This window comes from Oncorhynchus mykiss, chromosome 11 (assembly GCF_057628025.1).
Source record: "Oncorhynchus mykiss isolate SJ-2025 chromosome 11, ASM5762802v1, whole genome shotgun sequence".
NCBI lineage: Eukaryota > Metazoa > Chordata > Actinopteri > Salmoniformes > Salmonidae > Oncorhynchus > Oncorhynchus mykiss.
In genome coordinates, this window is record NC_143032.1 from 34,052,736 (window position 1) to 34,071,845 (window position 19,110).

Here is a 19,110-nt window from a genome sequence, read left to right on the forward strand (position 1 = left end):
TCATTGTTGTAGTAATGTCAACCCTTACCTAACGTCGGATAGGCCACGGCATAGGAACATTGTGGAACAAAACAACTCCCTTCTGTTGTAATAGCGGCGTAGGTCACCTCAATGTTATGTCCCTGAATAAAAGAGGAGCCTGTACCTCACTCAAGACGTCTTAACAATCTACATGGATGATGTATTCCATGGGGCCACAAGGTGTCAGATCTGCTCTATTCTTTTTTTATAACAGCATGTGACATATAGCCTTATACCACACAGTGTCACCATTGCGTTACATTACACCAGTAAGCATACCGTGCATTTAGTGTTACCATGGGAATTTCTGCGATCCGTTAATTCTTCCGCCAGACAGCATCGCCTGCAGCTCAGTTCCTGTAGACATGTGTACTGCTTTTAAAACACCACTGAGCTCTTAAGAAAAGATCCTCCCAAACCCAATGGCAACACTGGCAATCACTGGGCAAGGTTTCATTTTACATCTCAGGCATGTTTTCTAATGAAAGTGACTCTCCCCTACAGAGGATGTCCTAATATGGACATTGTGTCTTAGGATAGTTCTTTAGTTATGAAGAATTATGAAGAACCATAGATGCCACGTCAAGAACCCCACATTTAACTCAAAGGTTCTTTATCAGGCAAGTTGTCTAAGGAACCTTAAGAGCTGGGGAAGAACCATTTAAGAACCTTTATTCTTTCCCAGTGTACTGAAGGGTAATTGAGACTAGTCATTTGATCCTTGAATTTCTGTTCTGGGGATGAGGGAGCGGGCACCGTGGCACCGCTTGGTTGGTGTTCCACCTCCCGACAGAGCCCTCGACCCAGAGAGCCTACTGCGCCAGATATTGCCCCGTGTAGTAGGGCGTTTCAAATGCTCTGCATAATTAATGAAGCACTCCCCAGGGTATTAAGCACTTATGAGCTCACACACACTGTCTCACACATGCAGAAACCAGCCAGGCAGTCACACACACACACACACACACACACACACACACACACACACACACACACACACACACACACACACACACACACACACACACACACACACACACACACACACACACAGTTAAGCTACTGGCCTATGATACTAGGAGTAGAGGATTGGAAGCCATGCCAATCAGAGTGATACAGATTATTTAAAGTTCCATTGGTCATAGTACACTGAAGTGACCTAGTTTGCTCTTAACAATCTTTTGCACTTTTTCAGGCAGAAGAGAGGATATTTGTCTTTTAAATCTACCTCATGGAAAAATATGTGGTTTTGGAACACTTCACATGAAGCTTCACATGAGGATCTTTTTTTTACACAAGATTTCACTGCAAACAAGAATGAGTTGTTAGGATGAACCCAGAACTTCACACAGTGTTATCAACATACATATTATTACATTGTATATGTTTATTTACACATGAACAAATGATTATTCAACATGTTCCTCAGCGGGGATTTGAAGTCAAAACCTCTTGGTTCACGGCATTCTGATTCTGATGAGCTGGAATTTTCACTTGAAAACAAGAGAGACACGTAAAAGGCCGTCGGTTCACGTATGAAACCATATGTTGACATGTGTTACATTTTAGAGTTCACATGTTAACGCCACCTTTTCACGTCTGAGGAGAATAACATGTTTTCACCTGCATGTGTGAATTGCAGGTTCCCACGTGAAAAACTGTCATGTGAAAATCTAACTCTCACAGGTGGAGTAGCCTTTTCACATGTGGAAAAACAATTGAATTGAATTAGCAGTTTGACATGTGAAAAACATCACCTCATGTGTAGTTCCGCGGTCTCACATGTTGACATTTTGCATCTCCATGTTGTCACATTCAATTCATGTTTTCAAATGTGCTCAAATGTTTTTACTTGTAATCTCATGTTGCTTTTAGATGTCACGTTATCACATTAACTTCACATAAGATCACATGTGAAATGCATGTGAAAAACTGCATATTTCGTCTCAATCAGAAATGACCTTGTGCGCAACGGACCTTCCGCCATACTTTGACAATAAGGTTGAATCCAGCTCTATTGCATACACGCCATCTTTCATCACCCATATGATGATGGATACAGGTCACGTCAACTCCATCACTACACTCCACTATCCGTCACTTGGACTGATCTGTGACTCAAGCACTTTTAACTATGTCTGTACTTCATCGAAGGCAAAGGCCACTGAAGTCAACTAAATCATTAACCAACATACAGTTGAAGTCGGAAGTTTACATACACCTTAGCCAAATGCATTTTACTCAGCTTTTCACAATTCCTGACATTTAATCGTAGTAAAAAACGCCTGTCTTAGGTCAGTTAGGATCAACACCTTTTTTTAAGAATGTGAAATGTTAGAATAATAGTAGAGAGAATTATTTATTTCATCTTCTATTTCATATTCCCAGTGGGTTAGAATTTTACATACACTTAATTAGTATTTGGTAGCATTGCCTTTACATTGTTTAACTTGGGTCAAATGTTTTAGTTAGCCTTCCACCAGCTTCCCACAATAAGTTGGGTGAGTTTTGGCCCATTACTCCTGGCAGAGCTGGTGTAACTAAGTCATGTTTTTAGGCCTCCTTGCCCGCACACGTTTTTTTCAGTTCTGCCCACAATTTTTCTATACGATTGAAGTCAGGGCTTTGTGATGGCCACTCCAATACCTTGACTTTGTTGTCCTGAAGCCATTTTGCCACAACTTTAGAAGTATGCCTGGCGTCATTGTCCATTTGGTAGACCCATGTGCGACCAAGCTTTAACTTCTGATGACTTGAGATGTAGCTTCAATATATCCACATAATTGTCCTCCTCATGATACCATCTATTTTGTGAAGTGCACCAGTCCCTCCTGCAGCAAAGCACCCCCACAGCATGATGCCTCCACCCTCGTGCTTCACGGTTGGGATGGTGTTCTTCGGCTTGCAAGCCTCCCCCTTTGTCCTCCAAACATAACGATGGTGATTATGGCCAAACAGTTACATTTTAGTTTCATCAGACTAGAGGACATTTCTTCAAAAAGTACAATCTTTATCCCCATGTGCAGTTGCAAACCGTAGTCTGGCTTGTTTATGGCGGTTTTGGAGCAGTGGTTTCTTCTTTGCTGAGCGGCCTTTCAAGTTATTTTGGTATAGGGTTCATTTTACTGTGGATGGATACTTTTGTACCTGTTTCCTCCAGCATCTTCACAAGGTCATTTGCTGTTGTTCTGGGATTGATTTGCACTTTTTGCACCAAAGTACGTTCATCTCTAGGAGATGGAACGCATCTCCTTCCTGAGCGGTATGATGACTGCGTGGTCCCATGGTGTTTATACTTGCATACTATTGTTTGGACAGATGAACGTGGTACCTTCAGGCATTTGGAAATTGCTCCCATGGATTAACCAGACTTGTGGAGGTCTACAATTTGTTTCTGAGGTCTTGGCTGATTTCTTTTCATTTCCCCATGATGTCAAGCAAAGAGGGGCTGAGTTTGAAGGTAGGCCTTGAAATACACCCACAGGTATACCTCCAATTGCCTCAAATTATGTCAATTAGGGTATCAGAAGCTTCTAAAGCCATTATAATGTTCTGGAATTTTCCATGCTGTTTAAAGGCACAGTCAACTTAGTGTATGTAAACTTCTGACCCACTGGAATTGTGATACAGTGTATTATAAGTTGAATAATCTGTCTGTAAACGATCGTTGGAAAAATTACTTGTGCCATGCACAAAGAGGATGTCCCAGCCAACTTGCCAAAACTATAGTTAGTTTACAAGACATTTGTGGAGTGGTTGAAAAATGAGTTTTAATGACTCCAACCTAAGTGTATGTAAACTTCTGATTTAAACTGTATGTGCACAATCTAAGACTGTAGGTTTTATTGACAGAGACCGTCAAATCTTACCTAAAATGGACACAGTGTGTAGTTCTTTAAATAATATCACAATCCATTTAAAACTGCACCATGAAATGCCAGAATAAACACTACTCTGTTTTGAAACAGACATTGCTGAAAGAATCTACAAAGAATAGGTTCCGCAATGATGTCTTACCGTCTTAAATCAATACAACTACACTCTTAAAAATAAAGGTGCAAGTTGGAACCAAATAAGGTTCTTGAGTGTGATGCCTTAGGTGACAATTTTAAGGTTTCTGAAGAACCATAAGTGGGAGGTTTCTTTTAAGAACCACACACAAATCAAAAGCCAGAAATGTTTCAGCCCTCCAGGATAGGAATTGAACAGCCCTGCTGTAGGGTTTTAAGCCTTATTTGCATGTTTCCCAGGGTGTTTGCTAGTGACAGAAACATGGTTATTGTGTTGATACATTTTCATTCCTATGGCCTTCACCAAGTTAGATCCTGAGTGTTAATTTATCTATTTACAGTGTTAATTTAACTCTTGAATCAACATTGGAAATGTTGCACTGAAAAATCAACAGTAGGCAACACTGGTCAATTTGCTGTGTGCTATGAAAGGGACAGATCCGTGTTTCGTGGGTGTTTATTTTCTGTTTTCTGTTGTGTGTCTGCACCAGCCAGAACTGTTTTTTGGTCGTTTCTCTTTGTTATTTTTGTTTTTTCCGTGTTCATTTGAATAAATATGGACACATACCACGCTGCACCTTGGTCCTCCTCTTCTCCTTCATACGACGACCGTTACAGAATCACCCACCACCAAAGGACCAAGCAGCGTGGTAAAGAGCAGCGTTATCTGGAGGAGGTTACAACATGGGACGAAATAGAGAGGTGGTCGGTCGACCCAGAGAGAGTGCCGGAGCCCGCCTGGGATTCTCTGGAACAATGTGAGGAGGGAACACGGCTGGCAAGGAAGCCCGAAAAATGTATTGGGAGGGGGCACTCGGGGAGTGTGGCTAAGTCAGGTAGGAGACCTGAGCCAACTCCCCATGCTTACAGTGGAGAAAGGTGGACCGGGCAGGCACCGTGTTATGCCGTGAGGAGCCGTCCGTCAGTCAGGAGCTGCCGGAGCCGTCCGTCAGTCAGGAGCTGCCGGAGCCGTCCGTCAGTCAGGAGCTGCCGGAGCCGTCCGTCAGCCAGGAGCTGCCGGAATCGCCCGTCACGCAGGCGCTGCCGGAATTGCCCTTCTCTCCGGTGCTGCCAGAGTCTTCCGCCTGTCCAGTGCTGCAGGAGTCTCCCGTCCGTCCGTTGCTGCCGGAGTCTCCCGTCCATCCAGTGCTGCCGGAGTCTCCCATCCATTCGGGACCCGTGGCTAGGGTCCCCAGTCCGAGGTCGGCGGCGAGGGTCGCCGCTCTAAAGAGGCCACGGAGGCGGGCTAAGAGGCAGACAAGGACTATGGTGGAGTGGGGTCCACGTACCGTGCCAGGGCCACCACCGCGGACAGACACCCACCCAGACCCTCCCCTATAGGTTCAGTTTTTGCGGCCAAGGTCCGCACCTTTGGGAGGGGGGTATTGTCACGTTCTGACCTTAGTTCTTTTGTTATGTCTTTGTTTTAGTAAGGTCAGAGCGTGAGTTGGGTGGATTGTCTATATTAGGTTTTCTATGATTTGCTATTTCTGTGTTTGGCCTGGTATGGTTCTCAATCAGAGGCAGCTCTTAATCATTGTCCCTGATTGAGAACCATATTTAGTGAGCTTGTTTTCTATTGTGTTTCGTGGGTGATTATTTTCTGTTGTGTGTCTGCACCAGCCAGATCTGTTTTCGGTCGTTTCTCTTTGTTATTTTTGTTATTTGCGTGTTCATTTTAATAAATATGGACACATACCACTAAAATAGGACACATAATATTCGTTTTGTATATAAACACAATCAAATTAACTTAAATGACAGCTCTTTAAAACGCCTATGTCAAGAAACTTGGATGGAGTAAAATCAGCTCAAGCTAATTTGGTCGTACACAAAGCAACTCAAAAAAACATTTAAATTCCATCAATTATGTAAAAAAAAAAAACTTTTCATGTCCCGTTTGGCATGTCTCTTGTGATGTGATTCACAGCCGCACTGACATGACAACTGCGTCAGAGTTTTGAACAACCCCCCCCCACTTATTTAAATTAGTTAACAGAATATCATGATACCATTGGTGTATTATAATGAGAGTTAAGGTGATGTCACCTTGTTCCCTTAATAATTAATTCAAGTGTTTTACCTGGGGGAGGGAACCAGTAACTTTAAGATCAATGTAGAAACAACAGGAATTTGTCATACTTTGGTTTCATCCAAATATCATCCGGTTTTGTGGAAAACATAATTTTGACTGTTCATGACCTTTAAGAGCTGAAGAAGAACCATTTAAGACCCTTTATTCTTTTGACTGTATGACGACTATATGACTATTCATAATAATGGCTAGCAGCATTTGATTTTATAGGAATTAATTCCACAGGTATTTCTGAATCATTTCCAGGGTTCCAGCCAAATTCATCTGGCCCTAATAGCGTTGCATTGTTTCCATGGTTACAGCCAGGGATGGACATAAATTACAAATTACAATGACAAAATACCTTAAAGACCAATGTATCAAAATAATTTTGCAAAGTATTGTATTTCATTAAAATATGTGTATTTTGTAATTGAAAATACAAAAATACATTTGCAAGTAGCCGGCTGAACAGCAAAAAACATACTCAGTAACGGTTACTTTAACTACTTACTTGCTATGACTGTGGTATATTGTTGTTTATCTACTTTAGATGAATGCACTGTCACTTTGAATAAGGGCGTCTGCTGAATAACCAATATTTAAATGTATATGTGAAAATGAACAACTGTCATTGTTTCAGCATGGAGCTAATTAGAGTAATACTCAGTATTCTTGGCTATTGTTAATTTTGACATAACATATACTGTAGTTCATTAACCTCTTACTCCCACCCGACACGCAGACGTCCCAGTTTCTCTCTCTCTCTCTCTTTCTCTCTCGCTCTCTCAAAGTTAAGCCTTAGCCAGTGTCCTGTTTGACTCCTACATGCACAGTTTAATAATGAAGGGCCGTGACTAACGAGCTGTGTTTTCAAATTCTTGTTTACCCTTCATCTCTCACTTTAGATGGCGTGTGACTTTCACGCTAAATCTGTGTCAGTCATTCGCTTTCCTTCTGGAATGAATGCAACACCCAGTGCCAATTAAGTACCCGTGACCAATAGTGTGGGCTTGACAGAGATTACAAATGACGATGAAAAAGACAACTGTGGTGAGATTCTATGCTCGATGTAAATGAGCTACAGAGCCGTATGGCTCGTGGTTTTAGACAATGTGTTCTATTTTGCACATCAACTCAATCATAGTGTACTTCCTATTACTGTAGCCTCAATTAGGGTTAAGTGCCTTGCTCAGGGGCACAGCGACAGCTTTTCTACCTAGTTGGCTCTGGGATTTGAACCAGTGACCTTTAGGTTATCGGCCCAATGCTCTTAAATTGCTAGGCTACCTGCTCTCTCTCTCTCTCTCACACACACACACACACACACACACACACACACACACACACACACACACACACACACACACACACACACACACACACACACACACACACACACACACACACACACACACACACACACACACACACACACACACACACACACACACACACACACACACACACACACTGATCTCACTCTTTCCCTCTCTGCGGTTACCCTGTCCTACCTGAAGTGACATGTGCCAGAGGTGGGGCTAATCATAATGACTTTTACACAGTTCTGCTCCTGCCACATCCATCATACTGCTCCTGCCACATCCATCATACTGCTCCTGCCACATCCATCATACTGCTCCTGCCACATCCATCATACTGCTCCTGCCACATCCATCATATCAATTAATCTTACACTACTCAAATATAAATAACATTTTTCTAACCCATTCCAATCTGTTACTTGGATTTATCGCACCCATTACAGAAATGGTTGTTCCAGTTGAGGTGTTTAAGCCAGTTTCATGTCTTCATCTTCCCAACCCTGGCACTGGCAGTGATTTTGAATGCAGGGTGCACAAGTTTCAGGAAAATGTATTAGGGTACATGCAGGCCTTATGAAATATATTGCATTCAGAAAGTATCCCCTTGAAATTGAGCTCAGGTGCATCCTGTTTCCATTGATCATCCTTGATGTTTATACAACTTGATTGGAGTCCACCTGTGGTAAATTCAATCTATATAATTCAGTCTATATAAGGTCCCACAGTTGACAGTGCCTGTCAGAGCAAAAACCAAGCCATGAGATCAAAGGAACTGTCTGTAAAGCTCAGAGACAGGCTTGTGTCGCGGGACAGATCTGGGGAAGGGTACTAAAACATTTCTGCAGCATTGAAGGACCCCAATAACACGGTGTCCTCCATCATTCTAAAATGGAAGAAGTTTGAACCACCAAGACTCTACCTACAGCTGAAAATGTATGAATGCAACAACCATTTCTCTGTCACTAGCGAACACAGTCATGGGTGGTACTGGTAACTCCAAAATTCACCCTGGGAAATACGCAATTAAGGCTTAGAACCCTACAGTGGGGCTATTCAATTCCGATCCTGGAGGGCCAAAACATTTCTGATTTGTGTATGGTTCCTCAAAGAACCGTCCCATTTATAGGTCTACAGAGACCCTAAAATGGTTCATCTATGGCATTGCTCCCAAGAACCTTATTTGGTTACAACTTGCATATTTATTGTTAAGAGTGCATATGGTGCACTATGAAAGGGAACTCTCTTAACTCTCTTAATCTCTTAACAACACAGACTATAAATGGCGTCACATTAAAAAGGTGTGCTTTTGTCATTGAACCTGACTTGTTTAGGTGGTGCATTGCACACTATTCCAACATGGAAGGCTCCTCCTACTCAACAGCTACATTATCAGCTTCCTTTGTGTCTGAAAGATGAGCGAGTATGATGGATGTGGCAGGAGCAGTATGATGGATGTGGCAGGGGCTGTATGATGGATGTGGCAGGAGCAGTATGATGGATGTGGCAGGAGCAGTATGATGGATGTGGCAGGAGCAGTATGATGGATGTGGCAGGACCAGTATGATGGATGTGGCAGGAGCAGTATGATGGATGTGGCAGAAGCAGAACTGTGTAAAAGTCATTATGATTAGCCCCACCTCTGGCACTTGTCACTTCAGGTAGGACAGGGTAACCGCAGAGAGGGAAAGAGTGAGATCATTGAGTGTGTGTGTGTGTGTGTGTGTGTGTGTGTGTGTGTGTGTGTGTGTGTGTGTGTGTGTGTGTGTGTGTGTGTGTGTGTGTGTGTGTGTGTGTGTGTGTGTGTGTGTGTGTGTGTGTGTGTGTGCGCGCGCGCGTGTATGTAAAAGTGCTGAAGCGAGGATAATATCACTCGGCCAGAGCTTTCAGCAACACCTTCTACCTGTCAGAGAATCACGCACCAAGGATCTTGCTACTTTCTGTCTTTATCTCAAGGGCATTACACTAACAAGAATTCCAAAACAAACGGCAAACGTCTCGCAGCAATGCTCCCTGCCACAATAGAGCACTCTGACTGACTTACGACAAAAATGTATCAACCCCATCAAAAATGTCCATTAATTGTAATCCACGTTTCATGTTGCTGCAGGATTATTTTCATGCCGTAGCAAACTGTCTCAAATGAAGATTCTAAATCCGTATGTACGTACACTTCTTGAATTGTTTCATCGTGCCATCCACCTCCTAAGTGGAATACTGTGGAAAATGAAAAACACATAAGGCACTGCACCTTTCATTTCACTCAATCTCTCATTTCAATCATTTCAATCTGAACTGATATACTAGACAGTAGACACACTGCTAATATTGTCAAGAGCCACTTTATTGGCTAGGTCACAGTTTTGCTTCAAGCAAATCTTCCAGGCTTCACGAGAACATGAAAAGGATGTAGAATGTCCCTTTGGGCTATTCTATCGACCCATAAGTCATGGAGAAAATGTACTCATGTTTTCCCATCCAGTCCAACTGATTTCATGTCCTCTGGACCACTTGCTACATGAGTTCAGATCTGAATTTATCTCAAAGGTCTGGTCCGGTTTACCGAGACATTCTATTAACCAGTGTCATGAATTCATAATGCGATATAAAGTAGATGGCCCACACAAGCACACACACACACACACGTGACAACCACCGCCATCATGTCTAACACATACATGACAGGCCCACATTTTTATTTTTGCCTTTTGGGGAAGAAAATAAAGGAAAGGAAATAAATGATTGAACATCTCGTTGTACCTGGTTTTAACATGTGAACAACTGATCTCACGTGTCTTTTCAGCTCAACGTGTGAAAACAGGCTATTTCGCGTGTGAAAATGCAATTTCACATGATTACATAGTGCTGACTTTTCAACGTGACCCAGCCTGGGATTTGAAATCACAATCCTCTGGGTTTGGGTGTACCCTGATCTTTCTGCTGCGCCACAAAGTCTGTAGTATTTTAGTTGTCAGTCAATTTGACTATTCTCTCATCATTGATTTAATTGACTTTATTTTCCTTTTCAGGGTTTTATGTATAGTTGTCGAATGTTGGGGGGACATATTATTCAGTTTTAATGTTACTCCTGTGCAGAAGGAAGCCCTGAAGCCCAAGGCCTCCCGCTCACAAAAAAACAACAACAATAGACTCTTGGGATTATCTTGCTTAAACGACTTCGAACCTTGTTTAAACAACTTAGCATCTCTTAGTATCTTCAAACGAGATATTAAGTCATTCGAATGAGATACAAAGCCGTTTGAACAACTTATCTCGTTTGAACGACTTAATTGTTATTCAGTCTAATTAGGCCTCATTTTTGATGCAGATTTTAAGTCCGTGTAGTGGTTGCTGCATCCATTCACACACTGATTCCATCCATTGATAGGATTATTCATTAACAGTTCTTTTATAGTCTAAATCGGGGCTGCTTTTGAATGTCAGAGCATTCAAGTGGGCAAGTGTGGAGCTAGGAGCAGAGAGTTAAAACGCTGTCAGGCCTTCTCTTCTGCTACATTTTCAGTCTGGTACTGCTTAGCCACACACTCTGGGCATGCTCTGCCTAGCATTTTTTATTTCTTTATTACTATTCTTTGAATTGGGGGGATATTCAGTGCTAATTATTTAGCTTACCCACACACAGTAGCTTGTATCTGTTTTTTTTTATTCTACTTTCTAACATTAGGATTCATTTCTACTTCAAATGTATTAGCAGGTGTTTTAGGTAGGCAATAAATAGGCTATTGTAAAATGTATTTGAATTTTTCTTGGAGTAGAAACACTACAATATACATCAATTTCATTAAGCTAAAATATCAGAAATAAATCATAAATAATTAAGGCCAGTATCAGATTCTAAATAAATCATCTAAAACTGCAGTGGTTAATTGATTTGTGCACAGAAGCAAGAACCAGAAATCTTCCTTATGTGCATTTAGTGTGGGAAATGCACTTTACAAATTAAAATAGCATTATTAGTATAATAAAGACAGAAAAAGACACATCTAAAAGCTTAATTGCATAAATTAATATTAGCGGGAATATAGCCAGAAAACAAACAAGAGAAAGGTGAACAGAATATATTTGAAAAGCCTAAAATAAAATAAAAATGCATTGAGTTGAAGTAGGGACCAGCACAGAATCCTGTAGGACAGTGTCACAAGGCTACATAGTCATAGGCCTACACTTTACCACTGCTGGAGGGAATACACAGCTGTCCTTCAGTGTGAGCTAGAATGAAATGTGTGCGACATGAGGTAAACAACAGTTTTCCATCAATAGACTCAACTAGGGAGGTGATATCATAAGGGAATTGCTTAAACCACACTTACCTTTAGAACTAGTTATTTTTTATTTATTTATTTTATTTCACCTTTATTTAACCAGGTAGGCAAGTTGAGAACAAGTTCTCATTTACAATTGCGACCTGGCCAAGATAAAGCAAAGCAGTTCGACACATACAACGACACAGATTTACACATGGAGTAAAACAAACATACAGTCAATAATACAGTATAAACAAGTCTATATACGATGTGAGCAAATGAGGTGAGATAAGGGAGGTAAAGGCAAAAAGGCCATGGTGGCAAAGTAAATACAATATAGCAAGTAAAACACTGGAATGGTAGATTTGCAATGGGAGAATGTGCAAAGTAGAAATAAAAATAATGGGGTGCAAAGGAGCAAAATAAATAAATAAATAAAATACAGTAGGGAAAGAGGTAGTTGTTTGGGCCAAATTATAGGTGGGCTATGTACAGGTGCAGTAATCTGTGAGCTGCTCTGACAGTTGGTGCTTAAAGCTAGTGAGGGAGATAAGTGTTTCCAGTTTCAGAGATTTTTGTAGTTCGTTCCAGTCATTGGCAGCAGAGAACTGGAAGGAGAGGCGGCCAAAGAAAGAATTGGTTTTGGGGGTGACTAGAGAGATATACCTGCTGGAGCGTGTGCTACAGGTGGGAGATGCAATGGTGACCAGCGAGCTGAGATAAGGGGGGACTTTACCTAGCAGGGTCTTGTAGATGACAGGAAGCCAGTGGGTTTGGCGACGAGTATGAAGCGAGGGCCAGCCAACGAGAGCGTACAGGTCGCAATGGTGGGTAGTATATGGGGCTTTGGTGACAAAACGGATTGCACTGTGATAGACTGCAACATCAAAAATAAAAACAATAGATATAGTTATAGAAGCCCAAGAAGAAAAAAAAAAATATATAAATAAATAAAATAAAAATTGTCCGATTGTCTATTCAGATAGCAGCCGATAAGATAGCCAACGGCTAGCAGGCCGCAGATGGGCGTCCAGGCAACGTTGCGCCGGAGGAGCCAGCCGGACAATTCCCTCGGGTAGACAACGTCGGCAGTCCAACTGTGAAGGCCCGGTGGGGCTCCGCGTAGGCAGCAAAACGGGTCCGGATAGGTGACTGCAGCCCAGGAGTGATTGATGGAACTCTTCAGCTGGCTAGCTCTGGAACAATTGATGTTAGCTCCGGAATCGACGAAAGCCGATAGTCACACGGATAGCAGCTAGCTAGCTGTGAGATCCAGGTATGGATGTCCAGAGCCAGCGGCCGAAATCCGGTATGTTCCGTTCTGAGCCGCGCTGCGCTGCACCGCGCCGTACAAAACTGGGGATAGATTCTCGAGCCAAAGGACAGCCGATGACCACAAACCGTGGTTAGCTGAGTACTAACGATTAGCCAGTAAATAAGCTAACTAGCTTCTGAACCAGCTTCAGAGTAGCTTCTGGACCAGCTTCTGGCTAGCTCCCGGCTAGCTTCTGGCTAATTTCTGGCTAGCCTCTCAGAGGATTACAGATCTGAGGTAAATAATGCTTTTTTATATAAATATAAATGTGAAAAAAAAATTGAAAATATATCTATATATTTATATATTTATATACACCACAGGACGAGGGCAAAAATACGTCTGAACTGCTATGCCATCTTGGGATATGGATATAATATTATCTCAAAGCTATGGCAGAGAAGTGGCCTATGTGAGCACTTTAACACTAGCCTAAACGCACATTTAAAGTAGCCATCACCAATAAATGAATGAACTTCAGAGGTAATAGGCTGGTTTGTGCTGCGAATAACATGCTTTTATTAGCCTAACAGAATTGCCAACAAAAAGCGGTTTGTGATACGCCTTCAATTGAAATGAAGAGACATTTGTTTAATCGTTGAAGTGTTGGCTAATGGTTTACTGTAAAATTAGGAAGCTATCAGATTTTCAGTAGAACCGAGGACAACAACCTATTAATTTGATGGTAAGTAAAATATTGATCCTCAAGAAGGAGCGCTTGAGAGGGAGAACTGTGCGTAAATGGATAGATTTGGCAGGTGCAAATCCTTTTTAAAGAAATAAAATAATTTATTTCAGACATGGTTTGAAGAGGTGGGGTTTCAGATGTTTTCGGGAAGATGGACAGGGGGAAGCTGGTTCCACCATTGGGGTGCCAGGACAGAGAAGTGCTTTCTACTGGGCTGAGTGGGAGCTGGGCTAAGATACCTGAGGTGGTAGAATGGAGTGCTCGGGTTGTGGCCTCATGCAGTAGTAATAACAATAATAAAAATAATAAAGGATCACTACCTTACTATTCTGCACAGGCTGACACAGACTTATAAGGCTAATTGAAACACTTCAACTGCACCAATAATAAGAAGAGTACCGGTCAAAAGTTTAGACACACCAACCCATTCAAGGCTTGTTCCTTATCTTTACTTATTTTCTACGTTGTAGAATAGTAGTGAAGACATTTAAACAATGAAATAAGGCATATGAAATCATGTAGTAACTAAAAAAGTGTTAAACAAATGAAAATATATTTGAGATTCTTCAAAGTAGCCACCCTTTGACTTGATGACAGCTTTGCACACTCTTGGCATTCTCTCAACCAGCTTCACGTGGAATGCTTTTCCAACAGTCTTGAAGGAGTTCCCACATATTGCTGAGCACTTGTTGGATGCTTTTCCTTCACTCTGCAGTCCAACTCATCCCAAACCATCTCAATTGGGTTGAGGTCGGGTGATTGTGGAGGCCAGGTCATCTGATGCAGCACTTCCTCACTCTCCTTATGGGCCAAATAGCCCTTACACAGCCTGGAGTTGTGTTCGGTCATTGTCCTGTTGAAAAACAAATATTAGTCTCACTAAGTGCAAACCAGATGGGGGGGGGGGGGGGGGGGGGGGGGGTGTATCGCTGCAGAATGCTGTGGTAGCCATACTGGTTAAGTGTGCCTTGAATCCTAAATAAATCACTGACAATGTCACCAGCAAAGCACCCCCACACCATCACACCTCCTGCTCCATGCTTCACGGTAGGAATCACACATGCGGAGATCATCCATTCACCTACTGTGCGTTTCACAAAGACGAGGAGTCTTATGGCTTGGAGGTAGAAGCTATTTAGGAGCCTCTTGGACCTAGACTTGGCGCTGCGGTACCGCTTGCCGTGCCGTAGCAGAGAGAACAGTCTATGACTAGGGTGGCTGGAGTCTTTGACAATTTTCAGGGCCTTCCTCTGACACCGCCTGGTATAGTCCTGGATGGCAGGAAGCTTGACCCCGGTGATGTACTGGGCCGTACTCACTACCCTCTGCAGTGCCTTGTGAGCAGTTACCATACCAGGCAGTGATGCAACCCGTCACGATGCTCTTGAAGGTGCAGCTGTAAAACCTTTTGAGGATCATAGAGCTTGGTGAGTTTTGCAACTGCACTTGAATAAACTTTTAAAGTTCTTGAAATTTTCCGGATTGACTGACCTTCATGTCTTAATTAAAGTATGACGGACTGTCATTTCTCTTTGCTTCTTTGAGCTGTTCTTGCCATATAATGGACTTTGTACTTTACCAAATAAGGCTATCTTCTGTATACCACCCCTACCTTGTCACAACACATCTGATTGGCTCAAATTCAATAAGAAGGAATAACTTCCACAAATTCAGTTTCACAAAGGAGTGAAACACGGAACCGTTCCGTATTTTATCTAACGGGTAGCATCCCTAAGTCTAAATATTGCTGTTACATTGCACAACCTTCAATGTTATGTCATAATTATGCACATTTCTGGCAAATTAATTACAGTCTTTGTTAGGAATAAATGGTCTTCACATAGTTCGCAACTAGCCAGGCGGCCCAAACTGCTGCATATACCCTGACTCTACTTGCACGGAACGCAAGCGAAGTGACACAATTTCCCTAGTTAAAATAAATTCATGTTAGCAGGCAATATTAACTAAATATGCAGGTTTAAAAATATACACTTGTGTATTGATTTTAAAGAAATGCATTGATGTTTATGGTTAGGTACATATTGGTGCAAAGACAGTGCTTTTTTTGCGAATGCGCTTGTTAAATCCTCACCCGTTTGGCGAAGTAGGCTGTGATTCGATGATAAACTGGAACCACATCGATTATATGCAACGCAGGACAAGCTAGATAAACTAGTAATATCATCAACCATATGTAGTTAACTGGTGATTATGTTATTAAGATTGATTGTTTTTATAAGATAAGTTTAATGCTAGCTAGCAACTTACCTTGGCTTCCTGCTGCACTCGTGTAACAGGTAGTCAGCAGTCTCCTCGTGGAGTGCAATGTTATCGGCCACAATCGGTGTCCAAAAATGCTGATTACCGATTGTTATGACAACTTGAAAACGGCCCTAATTAATTGCCCATTCTGTTTAATTGGTCGACCTCTAGTTTGGACCATTCTAGTTTATTGGTGATGTGGACACCAAGGAAATCGAAGCTCTCAAACTGCACCACTACAGCCCTGGCGATGAGAATGGGGGCGTGCTAGGTCCTTCTTTGTCTGTAGTCCACAATCATCTCCTTAGTCTTGGTTACGTTGAGGGATAGGTTGTTATTCTGGCACCACCCGGCCAGGTCTCTGACCTCCTCCCTATAGGCCATCTCGTTGTTGTCGGTGATCAAGCCTACCACTTTTGTGTTGTCTGCTCGGCCCTCCTTTTCCTGTATTCCACAATCATCTCCTTAGTCTTTGTTACATTGAGGGATAGGTTGTTATTCTGGCACCACCCGGCCAGGTCTCTGACCTCCTCCCTATAGGCCGTCTCGTTGTTGTCGCTGATCAAGCCTACCACTTTTGTGTTGTCTGCAAACTTAATGATGGTGTTGGAGTCGTGCCTGGCCATGCAGTTGTGGGTGAACAGGGAGTACGGTAGTGGACTGGGCACGCACCCCTGGTGGGCTCCAGTGTTGAGGATGAGCATGGCAGATGTGTTGCTACCTACCCTCACCACCTGGGGGCGGCCCGTCAGGAAGTCCAGGATCCAGTTGCAGAGGGAGGTGTTTAGTCCCAGCATCCTTAGCTTAGTGATGAGCTTTGATGGTACTATGGTGTTGAACGCTGAGCTGTAGTCAATGAATAGCATTCTCACGTAGGTGTTCCTGTTGTCCAGGTGGGAAAGGGCAGTGTGGAGTAAAATAGAGATTGCATCTGTGGATCTGTTTGGGCGGTATGCAAATTGGAGTGGGTCTAGGGTTTCTGGGATAATGCAGTTGATGTGAGCCATTACCAGCCTTTCAAAGCACCTAATGGCTACGAACGTGAGTGCTACGGGTCTGTAGTCATTTAGGCAGGTTGCCTTCGTGTTCTTGGGCATAAGGACTATGGTGGTCTGCTTGAAACATGTTGGTATTACAGACTCAATCAGGAACATGTTGAAAATGTCAGTGAAGACACCTGCCAGTTGGTCAGTACATGCCCGAAGCACACGTCGTGGTAATCGGCTTGGCCTCACAGTTCTGAATGTCACATCGGCTACGGAGAGCGTGATCACACAGTCATCTGGAACAGCTGATGCTCTCATGCATGCCTCAGTGTTGCTTGCCTCAAAGCGAGCATAGAAGTGATTTAGCTCGTCTGGTAGGCTCGTGTCACTGGGCAGCTCACGGCTGTGCTTTGCTTGGTGGTCTGTAATAGTTTGCAAGCCCTACCACATGAGACGAGCATCGGAGCCAGTGTAGTACGATTCAATCTTAGCCCTGTTGTTATGGATACAAGTATCCTGTGTGTGTATTTGTTTTTTTCCCTTCTGCCCTAGTCACAGGTGTCACTCATCAGTCTCCAATCAGTCGCCAATCAGTCACCACTGAAGACACACCTGCTCCTTTTCTCTTACCCAATCACATCCCCTTTCCCTTGGTTTAAAAACCCAGTCAGTTGGTTTCCCTGTCTCTCTGTCTCTCTGTCTTTCTCTCCCCCTCTCTCTTTGTGTGCAGCTATCTCTTTTGTTTTTGCGCCTACATCTCACATTGTCCGTTATCATGTGACTATGTATTGCTGCGGTGCATGGGTTGTTTGTTTGTTGGTGGGAAAAGGGTCGCCCAAGTCGCCCTTGGGCATATATTGCTTGTAGGAATACTTTGTCTAAGTACCATAGTTAGAACTGGGCGGACCAACCATTGTATTTTATTGGTTAGTTAGCTAGCTGTTCTTGAAGCAGGTAAGACTAGCTTAGTTTAAAAAATAAATTAATTATTAGTTCTTTCCTTGGGTCCAGCTCAGCCCCCCCATCACCGTGTGTTTGAACAATAAACCTAAAGTGTTTGACGGTAGGTTTTGTCAGATCTCCCCAAGGAGATGTGGGTGTGGAGTCAGGTGCAGGAGGAACAAGTTCCGAAGAAAAGGGCGTTTAATTCAACCAGCTCAAAAAATAACAGGACACCGGACTACAGCATTAGCCACGAAACCCCACTCAGACACACTCCAGGGAAAAACCACCTGTGAAACATGAACTAATGAAAACGAAACCCAAACTCACTGACAGTCAAACGAAAACAATCCCGCACAAAACCCCAAAGGAAATGTCGAGATAAATACCCCCCCTAACTAACCAAAATGAAACCAGGTGAAACACAAAACAGACATAACCAAAAGAAAAGGAAAAAGGATTGGTGGCAGCTAGTAGACCGGCGACGATGACAGGTTTAGGTTGTCTTTTTTTCTCTCACTGTTCCTTTACACTGTTATGATTTGCATGAGATATGTTACGGGTCTCATTTCCATCCCCCCTAGACTGCAGGACCAAAGGGGTTCGTAACACCTGTATTGACGCTTTGCATGTTTGATGGTTCGTCGCAGGGCTTGGCAGGATTTCTTATAAACTTCCGGGTTAGAGTCCCGCACCTTGAAAGCGGCAGCTCTACCCTTCAGCTCAGTGCACATATTGCCTGTAATCCATGGCTTCTGGTTGGGGTATGTACGTACAGTCACTGAAGGGATGACGTCCTCGATGCACTTATTGATAAAGCCAGTGACTGATGTGGTGTACTCCTCAATGCCATCAAAAGAATCGTGGAACATGTTCCAGTCTGTGATAGCAAAACTGTCCTGTAGTTTAGCATCTGCTACTACATGATTATGATTGTGTTGTTTCATAGTTTTGATGTCTTCACTATTATTCTACAATGTATAAAATAGTAAAAAAAACTTGAATGCGTAGGTGTGTCCAAACTTTTGACTGGTACTGTGTATGTAGTAGTATCTATATGTTTTTACACTATATTCACACATTTTCACATTTGTATTTTTTCAACAGAAATTATTGCTTATGAGGACCTTCATCTGTGTGTAAAATATTGCTGCTCTCAGATTTGTAATTCATAGATTGTAGGTGTGTATTAAACGTGTCATTTAAAAAAAAGCTATACATCAAT